This window comes from Pristis pectinata, chromosome 29 (assembly GCF_009764475.1).
Source record: "Pristis pectinata isolate sPriPec2 chromosome 29, sPriPec2.1.pri, whole genome shotgun sequence".
In the NCBI taxonomy this organism is placed as follows: domain Eukaryota; kingdom Metazoa; phylum Chordata; class Chondrichthyes; order Rhinopristiformes; family Pristidae; genus Pristis; species Pristis pectinata.
Window position 1 is genome coordinate 26018435 of NC_067433.1, and position 13823 is coordinate 26032257.

Below are 13823 nucleotides of genomic sequence, written 5' to 3' on the forward strand. Positions count from 1 at the left end.
AAACAAATTTGTTGGATCATAGAGAGGTGGATAATAGGAAACGTTTCCGCACAGCAGAGGCAGCCAAACCAGAGAGCACTGGCTTAGTCCCGGGAAGTGAGGCGTTGCAGGTACAGAGTTCACGCTAGGTAAGTAGATACACAATAATGGGAAACCCGAATAAATGTGCAGGTGCAGAGGGACCAGGAGAACATGCGGACAGGTCATTGAAGGCAGTAGGACAGGTCGGTCGGTGGGTTAAGAAGGCCGAACTGAGACTTGCCTTTGTTGGCTGAAGGCACACAATTGCAGAGCAGGGAGCTCTGCTGGAACTGTATAAACACAAGTCGGACCACAGCTAGAACGCTGTGTACAGTCCTGGTCACCACCCCATCCGAACATACAGACACACCGACATCCGAATTAGGAGCAGGAGTCGCCACTCAGCCGCGGAAGCGCGCCCTTCCATTCAATAAAATAAGTCATGAGTTCATTAGATCCCCAACTCCACATTTCATGTACCCGCGGGAACCTGTCACCTCCTTACTCAGCAGGTATCTGACTACCTATGCCTGAAATACACTCAGACCTCCGCTCCCATCTTCTTTAGAGGAGGTGAGTTGCATAGACTCAGGAACGACTGGGGAAATCACCCTCTTGAGTGACCACATATTTTAAATCGTCCCGACGAGTTGTCGATCCTCCAACATGTGCACACCCTCGCTCCACTTCTGCAATTTAAATACTCCCAAGAAATCGATATGTTTTCATGAAGTAACTTATCAAACTTCTGAACTCCAGTTCTGATGGAGCCAGAGCCGCGCTTACATTCCAACTGTCAACCTCATACTATGCTGCTCAGAGCATTGCACAGTCAGTTCATTGTGGAGGGGGCACCAATATTCCTACGGACAGGTTTGTTTGAACTGTTCGGGAGGGTTTCAATTAACTTGGCAGGGGGATGGGAACCAGAGTGATGGGTCAGAGGTTGGTGCATTTACTGTACAAGTAAATTCTGAGTGCAGAAAGACTGAGGAAGGATAAGCAGTTGAAAGGACAAAATTCGATGGGTAAAGAACGTCTACTTTAATGCGAGAAGTATCAGGAACAAGGCTGATGGACCTAAAGCATGAGTAAGTACGTGAAACTAAAACGTGTGGGCCATTACAGAGATTTGGCTGTCGCAAGGGCAGCAAGAATGCTGGATATTCCGGGATTTAGATGTTTAAAAAGGGACAGGGGCGGAGGTAAAAGAGCTGGGGGGGGGGGTGCCTTTTCTGATAAGCGACAGTGTCACGTCTGCAGAAAGGGAGGAGGTCCGTGAGGAATCGTCCACTAAGTCAGTGTGGGTGGAAGACAGAAACAGAAACTCTATCGGGAGTATTCTACAGACCCCCAAATAGCAGCAGAGACGCTGAGGAGCAGATAGGGAGACAGAATTTGTAGAGGTGCAAAAATAACAAGGTTGTTGATATGTGTAATTTCAACTTCCCTAATATTGATTAGCACCTCTTTACCGTAAAGGCGATAGATGGGGCGGAGTTGGTTAAGTGTGTTCTGGAAGGAGTCCTGACACAGTATGTGAACAGACCAAGTAGAGAAGAGGCTATACTGGACCTGGTACCAGGTCTGAGATCTCTTCGTGGGAAATCATTTTGTAGATAGTAACCATAGCTCCTTGAAGTTTTGTCCATAGCCTTGGAGAAGGATAGGAGCAGACAATATGTGAAATTCTTTAACTGGCGGAGGGGGAATTATGATACTATTAAGCAGGAACTTGGGAGTGTAAATTGGGAACAGATGATCATGGGGAAGTTCATAGCGGAAATGTGGAAGTTGCTCAAGGAATACTTGCGTGGGGCTCTGGGTAATTTTGTCCCATTGAGGCAGGGTAAGGAAGGTGGAGTGAAGGAACCGTGGTTGACACGAGATGTAGAATGTCTTGTCAAGAATAAAGAAGTTTATCTGAGGTTTAGAAAGCATGAATCAGATAGGGCTCTGCAGAGTTTAAAAAGTAGCCAAGGAGGAGCTTAATAAATAAGAAACATGTGCCTGGAGTCGGAAGAGTTAGAGGAGGTCCTTAATGAATACTTTGCTTCAGTATTCACGAGAGAGGGAGAGAGAGAGAGAGAAAGTGAGAGAGATGGAGAGAGAGATTTGAGAAGATGGCTTACGACGGGCTGATATGCTAGGACATGTCGACGTGAGGAAAGAGGATGTGCTGGAACTTTTGAAAAACATTATTATAGATAAGTAACCGGGGCCGGATGGGTTATATCCATGGTGCGGGCAGATTAAAAAAGGAGAGAGGGAAAAAAACTTCGGAGGACTCGAGATCTTCGGTTCGGAGGACTTCGTATCAGCAAAGTTTTTTTTCTGTTTATCGCTTCTATTAGGGTTTTAAGTGTAAAAGCTAGTTTTTGTTTGGGTTTTAAGTATGAGGGTTAGATTTTTATAACTTGCTTTTGTAAGTATTTTAAAAGTTTTTTCTAACTCGTCGATTGGGGGCTGGACTGCGCAGGCGCGGGACGGGCAACGTAAAATGCAAAGAGGCTATAGAGCGGGCAGCGTCGGAGCGGGCAGTGGGGCGAGAGGCAGCAGAGTGGTCGGGCTTTGGCTCAAGGGGCATCGGCGAGAAGGGGAAAGGAGGGTAAGTAGCTGGTAAGTAGGTTAAGGTAAGGTTTACCTGTTGTCTATTTTAGATCTTTATGTGGGATTAACTAGGGGGTAAAATCGGTACTCAGATGGAGGACATGGTCATATGCTGCAGCTGTTTGATGTGCGAACTCGTGGTCCTTGCTGCAGTCCAAGATGGCCACATCTGCAGTAAGTGCTTGAGGCTGGAAGAACTTCGGCTCAGAGTTGATGAGCTGGAGTAGCAGCTACAAACACTGCGCAGCATAAGGGAGATAGTTATGTAGACACGGTCCATCAGGTAACAGTCACCTCCCCCCCCCCCCCCTTAGAGCTGGTACATCTGAGGTTCAGGATGCAGATAGAATGGTGACTGTCAGGAGCAGTCAGGCAGGCACACAAATCAGGGAACCCTGGAGGCTGTTCTCATCAGAAACAAGTGTCCGCCTTGGAGGCTGTTGAGGGGGATGACCTGCAGGGGCATAGCTGCAGTAACCAGGTCTCTAGCACTGGGACTGGTACTGCTGCTCAGAACGGAAGGGCGGAAAAGAGACATGTGGTAGTGATAGTGGACTCGACAGTCAGGGAAACAGATAGGATGTTCTATGGCAGTGAACATGAATCCCGGATGGTATGTCGACTCCCAGGTGCCAGGGTCCGGGATGTCACTTGACGGGTTCACAGCATTCTTGAGCGGGAAAGAGAGCAGCCAGAAATTGTAGTCCATGTTGGCACCAAAGACATAGTTAGGAAGGGGGATGAGGTCCCGAAGAGCGAGTTCGGGGAGCTTGGAAGAATACTGAGGAGCAGAACCTCAAGGGTAGCAATCTCGGGATTGCTGCCGGTGCCAGGCGATGGTGAAGGCAGGAACAGGAGGAGGTGGCAGATAAATGCGTGGCTGAGAAGTTGGTGCAGGAGGGAGGGTTGTAGATTTCTGGATCATTGGGATGTCTCCTCGGGAAAGTGGGACCTGTTCAGAGAGGACAGGTTACACCCGAACCAGAAGGGGACCAATATCCTTGCGATAAGGTTCGCTATGGTGGTTCGGGAGTGTTTAAACTGGTTTGTGAGGGGGAAGGGAACCGGAGGAGTAAGTCAGAGGACGAAGGGGATGGGGAAAAGTTAGATCAAACAGGTAGAGAGACTTTGGGAAGGAGAAGCAGAATAAAGGCTATAAGAATAGTAAGATAGATGGGCTGTATGTGTTTACTTAAATGTAAGAAGTGTCAGGAATAAGGGAGATGAACTGAGGGCTTGGATAAGTATGGGGGACTTGATATTGTGGCTATTACTGAGACGTGGCTGACGTCAGGGCAGGAGTGGATATTGAATATTCCTGGTTTTCGGTATTTTAAGAGGGATAGGGAAAGGGGGAGAAGAGGAGGAGGGGTGGCGATACTGGTCAGGGACACTGTTACGGCTGCAGAAAGGATGGATGTTGCAGAAGGATCATCTTGAGAGTCTGTATGGGTAGAAGTAAGGAAAAAGAAAGGAGCAGTTACTCTACTAGGAATATTCTATAGCCATCCCCACCCACCCACCCACCCCGCCCCGCCGCCGGTAGCAGTAGAGACATAGAGGAGCAGATTGGCAGGCAGTGTTTGAGGAGAAGCAACAATAACAGTGTTGTTATAATGAGAGACTTCAACTTCCCAAATATAGACTGGAACCTGCTTAGTGCCAAAGGTTTAGATGGGACGGAATTTGTTAAATGTGTCCAGGAGGGATTCCGGACGCTGTATGTTGACAGGTCGACTAGACAGAATGTCATGCTACGTCTAGTTTTAGGAAATGAACCTGGACACGTGAAGGATCTACTGGTGGGTGAGCATTTGGGGGACAGTGACCATTGCTCCATAACCTTTAAAATTATCATGGACAGGGACAGGTGCAGAGAGGACAAGAAGATATTTAATTGGGGAAGGGCGAATTTTGTGGCTATAGGAGAGAACTTGGGAGTGTAAATTGGGATGTCCTTTTTGGAGGGAAATGTGCCATGGAGTCGATGTTCAGGGATCTTTTGCAGGATGTTAGGGATAAATATGTCTCGGTGAGGCAGAGAAGGAATGGCAGGGTGAAGAAACCGTGGGTTACGAGAGAGGTGGAACGACTAGTTAGGGAGAAGAAGGTAACGTACATGAGGTATAAGCAGCAAGGTTATGACGGGGCCCGTGAGGAATATAGAGTAGCGAGGAAGGAACTTAAGAAAGGGCTGAGGAGTGCTAGAAGGGAAAATGAAAAGGCGTTGGCTAGTAGGGTTAAGGAAAATCCCAAGGCCTTTTTCACCTACGTGAAGGGTAGGAGGATGGCTAGAGTAAAGGTAGGCCCGCTAAAGACAAAGGCGGGAGAATGTGCCTGGAGCCGCCGAAGTGGGAGAAGTTCTCAATGAATACTTCTCTTTGGTATTAACCAAGGAGAGGGGTCTCGATGACACGGAAGGGAGTGCTGGTAAGGGTAATGTTCTCGAGGTTGTAGATATCAAGAGAGAGGATGTGTTGAAGTTGTTAAATGATATCAAGACAGATAAATCTCCGGGGCCTGAATGTATTTTCCCCAGGCTGCTTCGAGAGGCAAGGGAGGAGATTGTTGAACAGCTGATAAGGATCTTTGAGTCCTCGTTGTCCACGGGGATGGTGCCGGAGGATTGGAGGGTGGCGAATGTTGTCCCCTTAATCAAAAAAGTTAGTATGGATAGTCCAGGGAATTACAGACCGGTGAGTCTCAGGTCTGTGGTGGGTGAGCTATTAGAAAGGATTCTAAGGGAAGGATCTATGAACACCTAGAGAATCATGGACTGATTAGGGACAGCCAGCATGGCTTTGTGAAGGGAATATCTTGCCTCACAAGACTGACAGAGTTCTTTGAGGAGGTGACGAGGAAGATTGATGAGGGTAGTGCCGTTGACGTGATCTATATGTATTTTAGTAAGGCGTTTGATAAGGTTCCTCATAGAAGGCTTCTACAGAAGGTCAGAGGCCAAGGGATCCAGGGAGCTTGGCTGTGTGGATTAGGAATTGGCTAGCCTGTAGAAAGCAGAGGGTTGTGGTAGAGGGAGTGCCCTTAGATTGGAGGTCAGTGACTAGTGGTGTCCCGCAGGGATCGGTTCTGGGACCTATACTTTTTGTGATATTTACAGATGACTTAGATGAAGGGGTGGAAGGCTGGGTTCGTCAGTTTTCGGACTACGCTAAGATCGGCGGTGTTGTGGATAGTGTGGAGGGCTGTCGGAGCTTACAGAGGGAATTTATAGGATGCATAGCTGGGCTGACAAATGGCAGATGGAGTTCATGAACATAAGAATTCTGTTCTGCACATTCGCAGCAGCAACAACACATTTGAAATATTTTTCCCCCTCTGGACCGAACTGGCGGTCAGTTCAGACAACTGAGTCATCGGTTGACGACAGAATCGAGAGGTCGACGAACAAATATTTATTCTGCTCTTGGTTCCCTCATTACCATTATAACCCGGAGCACGCCCGCAATAACACTTCATTAAGTCACCGTCAATTCCTCCGGCTGTTGCAAACTGGCCCCAGCCTTGCGCCATCTTCTGGTAACCATAGCCGCAGAGCCGCCTCTACCGCATAGGACCAACACTTCACTTCAGAGAGACCGGAGACAAGCAGCAGAAGCTGACGTCTGTACACAGGATGAGACCTGTAAGCGGCAGAGTATATATTGTTTTAAAACAACAGATTACTTTTCAGTGCAGTAGGTGATACACTTACCCAATCAGGAGTTCTCGCACAATGGTCAAAATATTTACCTATGAGATACCCCCTGAAATGCAAAATTATGTGCACTGCAAAGAAAATCTTGAAGCAGCGTTGCATATCTAAAACAGTAGTGAATATCGATACAAAGTAAAACTGTAGATACCTGGGTACAGTGAGGATGGAGGTGATGGCGAACAGGACCTGTGGTCTACTGGACAGGGAGAGCGATTCTTTGGATCTTTTGCCATTTACTGAGGCAGGAAGTTGGGTGCGAGGCCATGATGGAGCTGAAGGACTGAAGTAAGGAGGTGCAAGGTTCTGACTGGGGAAAATGCAGGGACAGAGGACGGAGGTTAGTTTGTGTCGCTGGATTCACTTCTCACTTCAGGAGAAATTTGCTCAATTTGTAGATTAATAAATTGCCAATATAATTGTATGAAAACTATTAATGGGCCCCCTAACTTTCAAAGATAAGTTTTATGTGATTAAAGATACCGGCCGTATTTCCACAGGGACAATACTGAGTCCATGCCAAGGACTGTGATGTATGTCTGTTAAATCGTCCCTATATTTCCAACATAGGCAATGGTGTTGTTGTAATGTATTCATTCAAGTGAGTGTAAAAAAATGCAATGGTTGCGTCCAACCGAGTCACTAGGGACTGATCCTCTGTATAAATCAGACCCGTTGGAGAACGTCAGCTCAGATTATCTGTCCGAGCTGAGGATTCTGCAGCAACAGAATTCGTTACTTCTCACTGAAATGTAATATCCCGTAATCTGGCGGATAGAAGAAATTTACTATCCTGTTCTTTCAGCAGTTGGAATTCCCGGTAAGTTGCAGTCTCAGCTGCCGTAGGTGGAAATTGATGTCTAATTCCAAAGTTAAATATGTTTTGTCTCGATGCTTGTTTCCACAGACACCGTCAGTCCCTGCTTTTCAAAGAATGGAACGGAGGCACAAGATACTGTAGATTCTGGGATCGAGAACAATGAAAAACTGCGGGAGGAAATCATCGGGTGGACCAGCTGGCAGAGCAGAATGTTATGGGAGCGGGTGTCTGGGTTAGTGACAGAAATCAGATAATTCAGTGAACTACTCGCCGTCAGAAATGATATTGCGCTTAATTGTTTTCAATGTTATAAAATATGGTTCTATTATACCGGGAGCTAACAGCGCCCCAGACGTCAAACTACGGTACCGAGCTTGCTGCTTCCTGTTGAAATCCCCTCCCCTGCCTACCTGTGATGCATCCTGTGGGAGACGACATGTCCGGCCGTGAGGTTGTGTCAGGCCGCACAGTATCTGTTTGGATCGGCCGTGCTTCGGTTGTAAACCCAAAACGATGGCAGATGATGGAATGTGAAACTAAAGCAGAAAATGCTGGACGCTGTTAGCCCTGCAAGGAGCGTGTGTGGAAAGAGAAACCGGATATTGTTTCGGGTCGGGTCTATTCTCAGAACAGTTCTGCGGAGGGGTCTCTGTCCCAACACGTTAACTAATTTCTCTTTCCACAGATGACAGAATATCCTGATTTATTCCGTCCTTCTGTTGATCTGTCGCTGAAAGGGAGCGCCGGGGACGTTTGTGATCGGTACGTGGAACACTGCCGACCTCTGGCGGCCGCGTTTATCCAGTCCCTTCTCCATGAGAAGCGGACGGCGACGAAAAAGCTGATCCATCCCCTTTTGCTTATTGGGAAACACATACCAAGATGATATTTACCTGGGATCTGAAATTCCCGTGAACTTGGTGGCGATTGCGATCCTGTCCCAGGGTAAGTGCCCTCTCTCCAAATGTATCACTAGCAACCTGGTGGGAATGGCAGCGGCCGATCTCCTGGTCGTTATCTCGGACTCTCTGCTGAGGTGGACTGCTCTGATTTATTTTCCGCGATCAATCCTCCGCATCACTCCCGTGTGCAGTCTCGGTCTATCGCTGCTTTTTGCAAGCACCGCGGTCTCAGTCTGGCTGACGGTCGCTTTCACCTTTGATCAATTTGTAGTCATTTGTTGTGAGAAGTTGAAGACAAAATATTGCACCGAAAGAACGGCGGCAGTAGATATAGGGACAGTGAGTGCGCTGGAATGTTCCGACAGTTTTCCCTGGTACTCCACCGTCCAACCTTCGTTCATAATTGATCATGTTCCCTGGCATTGTGTCAATAAACCGATATTCCTTGCATCCTTCACGTGGGCTGCTTTTGAGATGTTTCACCGCAATTTAACCCTTGTGTCCCGTTCTTTCTGATTTCCCTGCTCAATGTTCTGACGATCAGATGGACTTTAGCTGCCAGTAGAGTCCGCAGGGGCTCCATGTCCGCGGCAATGGAGAGAATGTCAAGGACTTGGAGATGGAGAACTGAAGAAAATCCATCGTTTTACTCTTCAGTATAACCGGCAGTTTTCTACTGTTGTTGGTAACAGTGGCGGTGTTTTATATCCCGGTAAGCTGCAGTGTCAGCTGCCGTAGGTGGACATTGATGTCTAATTCCAATGTTAAGTATGGTTTGTCCCGCTGCTTGTGTCCACAGACCTCGTCCTGTCCCTGCTTTTCAAAGAATGGAATGGAAGCACAAGAGACTGTAGATTCTGGGATCTAGAGCAAAGAAAAAATGCGCTGAATGTCAAAGATTTACAATTAATCTTCCACCCATCCCCATTATATCACAAGCCACACATCGGGAATGTTGCAGCTTCTCTGTTCCTGCACCAGCACATGTATTTACGCCGTGACTCAGAGCAAATTCCGAGAGGAGCTGAAGAACGCGGTGAAATACCCGCTGAATAGGATTGTGAAGATCATTAAATCATAGGGAGAAATTGTGTGAAACTGTGTAATTAAATCTACCTGCTCCCTACACTCCACCTCCCCCCACACAGTAAAGTGGAAATTACGTTATCTGTTAACAATGTTTCATGGAAACAACGTAGACACATCTTTTCCGGATGCATCACGGTTTGGTATGACATCTACTCTGCCCAAGAGCGCAAGAATCTGCAGAGAGTTATGAACAGAGTTCAGTCCATCCCGAAAACCAGCCTCCCCTCCATGGACTCTGTCTACACTTTGGTACAGCAGCCAACATAATCAAATATCAATCCCACCGCGGTCATTCTCTGTTCTCCCCTTCATTTGGGCAGCAGATACAACAGATGGAAAGCACGCACCACCAAGCGCAAGGACAGATCCTCTTACATTGTTATAAGACCATTGAACGGACCTGTTTTCCCACAAAGATAAACTCTTGATTTCGCATTCAACCTCGTCGTGGCCCTATTACAATATTGACTCCCTGCACTGCATTTTCTTTGCGACTGTAACACTATATTCTGCATGATGTTATTGTTTTCCCTTTATACTAAATAAATGAACTGATGTTTTGAAATGATGTGCGTGGATGGCAGGCAGAACAAAACTTCTTTCACTTGTCTCTTTCAACATGTGACAAAAATTAACCAATGATAATTACAATTAACAGCGCATCTCCAAAACAACCGATTGCAGCTGATCCGGAAGTCACCCCCGGACTCCGCATCCCAGAGATATCCCGTTTGACTCACACATCCTTCCCCCACTCATCTCTCATTCTGACACCAGCTGGTTACATCTGCTTTCGGGATCTGGCACAGAGTGTCCCCCCTGAAGCTTATAGCTGTTTACCCTTCTCCACTGCTGCCTGACCTGCTGAGTGGCTCCGGTATTTTAAGATTTTCTTTACGCTCTGCTGCTCCTTTATATCGCCCTTCTCCCGCCTTCTCTGTCTCTCTGTCTGTCTGTCTCTCTTTGCCTGCCTGCCTGTCTGTCGGCCGACCATCGGTTTGTTTCTGTCCCTCTCCGATTCTTTCTCCACGACTGCCCTTTATCCTCGTTTTCTATCTCTCTATCCTCGTCTGTCCACATTCAGTAGCTCTCCCGCTTTCCTTTCCTGTATCCTGACCCTGATACCCTCCATCTCCTTGCTCTTCATTCAAAGACATCTCACGTATTTCGCGGTATTTGCAACGTGTAATTGCAATCCTTGAATTAACTTTCATGAACAGGATTATACTGTTCTATAAATGTTGATAAACCACCATTAATTCTCCCTGCAGCTTCCTCTGTTTCAGAGAAAAAATATAGCAGTATTTTAATTTTTTCCCACAGATGGAATGTTCCAGAGCTGTAAATATCCCCATAAATATCTTCCTCCGTCACCAAAATCTCAGCTGTTTTGTAATAGGGCAATGGTCATCGAGCACAGAAACAGGCCCTTCTGCACCTGGGATACACACTTCAATCACCCATTTACACCGATCCATTTTATTCTCCTCACATTCCCAGCAAACCCATCCCCATATTCTCCCACTCGCCGACACACAGCGAGCATTTTACGGTGCCAATTACCCTACCGAACACATCTCCTTGTAAATACTCTCGGGTGCAGTGGTGTCGGTTACTGCTGAACGTCAACGGATTATCTGCAGCCGACATTGACATGATGGGCCGAATGGCCTGCTCCTGAGTTGTAAAACAGTATCAGAACATGGTGGAAATACTGAGCAGGCCAGGCTACATCTTTGGGAGGAGAAATAGAGCGACCGTTTCAGACCAAACATCCTGGACAGAACTGAAAAAGGGACAAAAGATGCCGGGGGTGGGAGGAGGGTATGATTTGACCCGAGACGTTAACTCAGTTTCCCTACCCACGGACGCGGCCTGGTCTGCTCAGAATATCAGCATTTCTGTTTTATGTTATATATCCACCATTTGCACTTACTTTCAGATATAACACTCGACCATTTGCTCCGGACTCGGATCCTGTGGCCCAGAGTGTGTGAGAAGCAAAGAGATCACCTCTCATTCACTGCAAGCCAGAGAATGTCGGCCCACGCTGCTGAAGCTCTCCTCACAGGACAGACCCGGTGAACATTTTACAGCATTTCCTCGGTCACAGGTCTATCCTTCCACAGGTATGGGCCGGACCTGAAACAGGAGGCCGTGAGTCTTTGGATCTCCCCATCTCAGAGGATGGTGGAAGCAGAGATGTGAATATTTTTGAAGGCTAACGTGGATACATGGTCAATCAGCAAGGGGCGAATCGTCACCGGGGGAGGCGGGAATGTGGAGTTCAGTTTCCAATCAGATTATCTGTGACTTCACTGAGCGGCAGAGCATAGCAGGGTGGCCAAGTGACGTACTCCTGCTCCTGATTCGCATGTCCGTATATCCCAGGTGCCGTCTCAACTGGGCCCTGTTAAATTCCAATGAGATGCTCTTGCTCCGATACCCAAACCCTCTGCAATAAAGATCAACATACCGTTTGCCTTCCCACTTCCTCACCGACCCTGCATGTTAATGTTCAGTGTTTTGTGTCCAAGGACACACGGCTTCCACAGAACACCAACACCTATCAATCACTCACCATCAAATAAAATAATTTTTCTTCGCAGCATACCACCATGTTCCACATTACATCCCAACCGCCATGTCATCACCCATTCCCTTCGCCTATCAATATACCCCGGGAGCCTCTCCGCATCCTCTTCACAACCCACAGTGACATCCAGTTTTGTGTCATCAGCAACCCTGGATATTTTGTCCATGCAAGTCAAACAAACTGCAGCTGCTGTAAATCTGAAGCAAAAACAGAAAATGCTGAAGGGGCTGCATCTGTGAAAAGAGGAAAAAGGTAACGTTTTATGTTGACGATCCTTCACTTTCCGACCTGAAACGTTTACTCTGTTTCTCACTCCACAGCTGATGCCCGACTCGCGGAGGGTTTCCACTTCTTTTGTATTTTATATTCCATGACTCCCTGCTACAAACTATTGATGCAGATTGTGAAAAGCCGGATCTCAACATTGGTCCCTGGTCAGCGGCTCCCAACCCGGGAATGGTCCACTTATTCCCACTTCTTTACGGGTGTCTTTGTCGCACAATCGGTCAGCGCTTTCGGCTGTTATCTGAAAAGTTAGTGGTTCGAGCACACCCAGGGCCGCTGGCGATCCGGCAGATTTTGCTGTGCGTTTCATTTTCAGCTGGTAACACTGTGCTGTCCTGAGACGGGCGCTGCATGCTGCTAACTCACTGGGTTCAGTGGCAGACCTGCCTGCGGGGTGTCACGTCTTCAAGCCTTGATGTATGAGTTTCTTAAAGCAATGTCCCTGGAACTATTCCGACTGAGTTCTGATTTTCCGGACTTGCCGAGTTTAATGTTCTGGCTTCAGTTGTAATTGGACCTGTGATCATCTATTTTGAGTCTGAACCGATCCGATGACACGGAAAAGACCTGGAACGTTCATTGGAAATGTCTCCCCACCGACGCTGACCGATCTTCTGAGTGTTCCCACCGTTCCCTGTTGTTTTTATTTGAGGCTGACGTGCGGTGACTTGTTTGGTGGAAATATTCGCTCCATCCTCCGCTGTCACAAAGTTTTTTAACCTAACACAAACCACCTTAAATCTAAAACTCGAGCCAGGACTTACAGTTGCCTTAAAATATTCAGTTCAGTGATGTGTGCTCCGCGGGACAGCATTGCCCCACTCGGCAACCCGCGCGGTCTCTCCCCCAACCCCTCTATACACTTGGGAAGGGGAAATAAATACTTTCAGATGCAAAAGTCCTCGAGGGACCACGACCTTTGAACTAACCGACTTGCCACGTTTGATGTCGCAAATATCGGAAATTCGATTTCTTTTGGAGGGTCAACGATCGTTCAGTTTGAATCTAAATAGTTTCTGACCACGGACGTTATCACGGGATGTTTGGATAGCGCGGAACAGGGGCATGAACTTTAATGTTCAGCCATGATCTCACTGTATGATGGAGCAGGCTCGATTCGAAGGGCCGAATGGCTTGAGCCAGCTCTCTGTGTTTTAATGTATCGGCTCTGTGCTCAGCGGCAGAGAGAAGGCAGTTTACCTCAAAAGCTGCTCACTTCTGTCGGGGATGTAGCTCAGTAGGAGAGCGCATGCTTCGCATGTATAAAGCCCCGGGTTCAATCCCCGGCATCTCCACGCTGCTGACCATGAATTTTGACCAGTGATGGGAATATCCACGAGACGCTGTAAGATCCTTAGCGGCTAATAACTGACAGGAAGAAACCACCTCCAATATTGCACACACACTTTATGCCTCAGTCTCACTCCGTCTTTACACAGCACTGTCACTGGTCAGTTTTACCGACAGTCGACTGCATGGAAGACGCTTACCTGGTCTTGGAACGTCTCCGTTTGCTGCAAACTACAGCATTGCAGAAAGAGGGTTAAATAAATAATGTAACACTCATTGCTGAAATGTCGGGATCGATCGATCTGACTGGGTCGGAGCAAAGAAAGCACAGAGATAATAACCCGTTGTGACGGAAAGTAAGAAACATACAGAGAAAGAGAAATGTGCAAGAGAGAAAGAAGGTAGTAAGTCAGGAATGAACGAGAAGTCAGCAGGGGAAATGATATGATGTGGGGGAATGACAAATAAAAACAACGAAGGGAACATCCACAACAGAGG

At 47.4% G+C, this 13823-nt stretch overlaps 1 non-coding gene across 1 annotated transcript; it reads left to right on the top strand.

The window, feature by feature from the left end:
* Nucleotides 1-13258: 13258 nt before the first annotated feature.
* On the top strand, nucleotides 13259-13330 carry trnaa-cgc (transfer RNA alanine (anticodon CGC)). Its single transcript has one exon. It is a non-coding gene; the product is annotated as a tRNA-Ala (tRNA).
* The last annotated feature ends 493 nt before the right edge of the window (nucleotides 13331-13823 follow it).